Raw genomic sequence first — 4512 nt, 5'->3', positions numbered from 1 at the left:
CACTTCCTCTCGGTCGTTTGGGCGGACTGACGTCCTATCCTGCGGACGACTTTCGAGGGTGCAAGGATGCTTCCGCGTGTGATATGAGGAGATTCTTCTTCTATCGTGATATGCGGGTGATCCGTATGCCCCGCGGGTGGCCTATTAAAGGTTCCTCTGTGACCCGCGGGTGATACTTAAGGGTATTCGGGTCTTTTTGGTACCTTACCTCTATAAAACACTTGCATTATTAAAATGTATACAAAAATGTAAAGGGCCTTCCTTGTAAATGAACACTTACATTATTAAATAACCAAAGCTAGCTATAAATATAGATTCTTGTTGATCAATAATTATTCACCAAAAACAATACTAGATTATAACCAAACTTACTTTCTACATAAATTATTCACCAAAAACAATACTAGATTATAACCAAACTTACTTTCTACATAAATTATTCTTAATATATAACCATGTCTTCCACAAACCACAATGCATACCAGAAACTTTTGACTGATCCACCATCTAACTATGAAGATGATCTACCCGCACCGGTTGATCTTGGATTCGACACCCAGGCGCAGTGGTCGTCTGGCCTCTCTAACTGCTGCTCTAACGTCCCACTTTGTAAGTCGTTATTTAATCTTGCGCATTAATAAATAAAAACAAGAAATGTGTATGAATTTATTTATTAATATACTTTCTTATGTACTTTTGTTATGATTATTTATATAAGGTTGCATAACATGTTGGTGTCCTTGTGTTACTTTTGGACGAATTGCGGAAGCAGTTGACGATGGAAAAACATGTAAGTGTAACTTGGCAATGTCAAGCCAAAATTTAGAGGCGATACGTGTGTTTAGTCTAATCGAATTAAACCCAAATTTTGATTTTAAAAACTCATTCGAAAACCAAATTCAAGAACACAAATAGGTAAATGTACCCGGTACCCAAAAATTCAAGGTACTAAAGTTATTATTCATTGACAACTTATTTAAAAGTTTTGTGCTTTGATTATCTAATAGGCTTATAAAAATCATGTCACCGCTTTGTGTAGGTGTTTGTATTTTGTAATTAACCACCAAAATAAAATATAATCATTAAAAGGGATGATATCCCTATAATAATTAAACATAATTAAAAGATAACTAGTTTAGAAATGTTAGATCAAATTGTCACCTTAAGATTGGTTTTTTTAGGTGTTACAAACTTTATGATCTACCTTCAATATACATTAGTATTTAAAAATTTTAGTTCATTTTGAGAAAGGGTTTTACTTCTAAAAAATAAGTGTGACTTTGTATTTTATTGCAGCATGCGTTACTAGTGCGGCGATTTATGCATTTTTGACATATGCTACGGGGTGTGGATGGATATACTCGTTAACTTATCGTTCAAAACTTAGGAAACAATATATGTTGGGTGGTAGCGCTTTCGAGACTGTTTGGCTCATTTTTGTTGCGAGAGATGTGCGTTATGTCAAGAGTACTGTGAACTTCAACAACGTAGCGTAATTGGTAAATTTAATATCATTATCACATGAGTACATATACTTGTGTATTAATTTCTTCTATATATTATACATTATATGGTTTTGATGGTTTTTTTGGAACTTGATGTCAAGGAGATGCCGGAGAGAAGAAAGATGGAGTGGAGGTTGTGCCCGTAGTTCCTAATGGAATGACTCGGTGATTGGTTCGAATGACAGCATATTTTGAAACTCATTTTACATTATATTACTTATCACATTTTAAGTTTTAGTTTTATATCGTATGTTATGTTATATCACGTGCAATTTCAAATTTAAGTAAGTTATGATATAACTTTTTAGTTGATTATCCTTTAGCACCCGACGATATGTATCCGTCAGAACTTGTTATTGATTTCCTACTTATGAACATGTCCGGAAATCTATTTGCTACGAGATCAATAACCATACCCAAACGAGATGGAGTGGAACAGAAGTGAACTAGAGTAGTTCAAATGAACAATAGGCAAACTACACTTGATTAATGAGGCAAGAATGATATAAATGACATGAATAAAAGTTATCTATATATCAAATTTGTGATTAAGATAATGTATACAACTATCGATACTAAATATAAAGTCATTCTCACTTTAAGATGTGAAACAAGAGGTCAAAAGACAATATTTCAAATCCTTGTATAGAGCAAATATTTTGTCATTCAAAAAAGAAACTAAGTATAAAAAAATCCTCTAATCATAGGGTTTATTTACCAAACGAATATCATAAATCTGTATCTGCATCTATATCTACACTATACTAAAAAGCTACATGTTTAGGCACTTGTCATTCCATGTTTATCTTCACGGTTTTTTTTTAATTATTATTATTCATTCATTATATATATAAATATAAATTTAGTAACTTTTAACATAGTCTTCTTTTTTGTTTTTCTTTTCTAATTTATAACTTAGTAAATTAGCATGCGTAATTTAATAACATACCAAAATAAAATACCTGTATTAGAAAACAATTACTAACTATCCTACAAATTATATTTTTCATTATTTATAATTAAATGATCTAAAATAACGTTTTTCACTAGAAAAATTTTCAAAATATTAAACTTTTAGGTTTCCTTGTCTTTGAAATTTAAACAAATTTTTTTCTATTGACATAATTTATAAAGTGCGTTTTTTCTTTGTTTATGAGTTATGTTTCCGTGAGTTAACAAAGTAACACAACAATAAATAATGTCTGTTAATCAAATAATTCTTTATTTTAAAATTGTAGTAAATTGTATAGTATAATTACTTTATATTAACAATTTATGATAAGTATATTGTTAGTATATATTTTGATTATTTATTAAATATTTTATATTATTTAATTATACGCGTATACTAGACGTGTAGTACATGAGTCTAAAGCTAGTAAAATATTTACACGTAACATTCGTCAAATTTATGAAAATTTAGCAAATAGGCAATTTCATAGAATAGAAACTCAAATTTCATATTTTATTAAGTTAAATGTTTAAAATATTTTTTTAATTTTTTTCTTTTTATTTTATATAGGAAATCTTTTTATTTTATTCTTAATGTTGACGTACAAAAATTGAGAGCTTAAAGGAATGAACTTGGCATGTATGACCGAATTTGAGCCCAAAAGTTGGTCCCAGTACCAAAGTTCATTTTCCCATTAGTTATGCAAAACAATTTATATGCACTAAATCTCAAAATCGATAATTGTATTGACGTTAAAGGTGCACAAGCCATGTTTTTTTATGAAACCGAAGCCAGTAGGAACCTGTTTTGGACTTCTGGGTTTGGTCAACAAAGTCAAGAATCGAGTAGGGTGTGAATCGGTTGCGAGTATGATCGAGTTTTTGACCGGTTTTTATTGGGTTTCGGCCGGGTCGGGTTCGGGTTGTAACAAGGTAGAGGTGAAACCAGTTCTAGATACCTGGAAACCGAAACCTGATTCGTACTCGGGGTTAGATACACAACGTCTGGTCCAGAAGCTGGTTTTTATGCCCAAGTTTATTGGAGTCTATATATCGCCTAATATTGATATGGTTGACAAAATTTCAATCTCTCTCTCTCATATCGTATTTGATTATTATCCATGCATTATATAAAAGTATTTATAAGGGTTTTTCTGTTCTTCGTTAGAATCTCTTTACTATTAATCGGCTCATGTTGTCTCAAGGGACATTCTACATACTGGTATGGTGTTTCTTTTTTATCTTTGAGGTCGAGAGTTCAATATGATATGAAGGTATAGGGTGTGTATAGAAGCTAAGCAGTTAATGCGGAAAAATATTAGATATCGGTCAATGACCGATATCTGAGATGTCGGTTATCGCAGCGAGTAGGGGTGGCAATCTTGATCCAAACTATTACAAATGAGTCAATTTGAGTTGCTTTAAAAATAAAATGGGTTGGTTTTAGTAAAAGGTTTTAACTAAATGTGTCAAAAGGAGTCATTTAAAGTTCTATCATTTTTATTTTCGGGTCAAAATGAGTCGACAAGTTCAAAAAAATGGGTTGATGTGGGTTAGTGTCCTAAGGAAATCTGGCAGGTTTCGGATCGGAATGAGTTTTCGTACAACACGTGTTTCGACACGAAACGGGTTTCAGATTTGAACGGGTTCAGTTCAGGTTTCAAACCAACACGAGTTTTCACACTTGACGGGTTGGGTTTTGGTTTCTTTTGTTTATTTTTGGTCAATTCTGGACTATTTTTGTCCATTTTTTCAGTTTCGTTTTTGTTCGGTTTGAATTCTTTTAGTTTCGTTTAGATTGATTTTTTCGATTCCAATTGATGTTGTCCGGTTTTGGCATTTTGTTTCATTTTCGTCAATTTTTCGGTTTCGGTTCGATTCTCGGTGGGTTTTTTTTATGGAACGAGGACAACGTAGGAAACATTTTGGTGTATTGACTTTTTTTGTTTATGATTTATATTTTGGGTTATAATCTTTTTATTATTTTTTTTGTCTTTTTTTTTTTTTTGAAAGTGTTTGATCTTAATAGAAAACCCCTCAAAATTAAATTCAAAAA

The 4512-nt window shown here is 31.5% G+C and overlaps 1 pseudogene across 1 annotated transcript; it reads left to right on the top strand.

The window, feature by feature from the left end:
- The first annotated feature begins 418 nt into the window (after positions 1-418).
- Positions 419-1824, top strand: LOC143583196 (cell number regulator 10-like; annotated as a pseudogene). Its single transcript, XR_013144116.1, has 4 exons — positions 419-609; positions 719-790; positions 1297-1499; positions 1607-1824. The product of XR_013144116.1 is annotated as a cell number regulator 10-like (transcript).
- The last annotated feature ends 2688 nt before the right edge of the window (positions 1825-4512 follow it).

This window comes from Bidens hawaiensis, unplaced genomic scaffold (genome assembly GCF_021521415.1).
Source record: "Bidens hawaiensis isolate Kalapana, Puna unplaced genomic scaffold, B.hawaiensis_p1.1 tig00032165_1, whole genome shotgun sequence".
In the NCBI taxonomy this organism is placed as follows: domain Eukaryota; kingdom Viridiplantae; phylum Streptophyta; class Magnoliopsida; order Asterales; family Asteraceae; genus Bidens; species Bidens hawaiensis.
The sequence above is the reverse complement of the archived record's forward strand: the minus strand, read 5'-3'. Positions and strand labels throughout refer to the sequence as shown.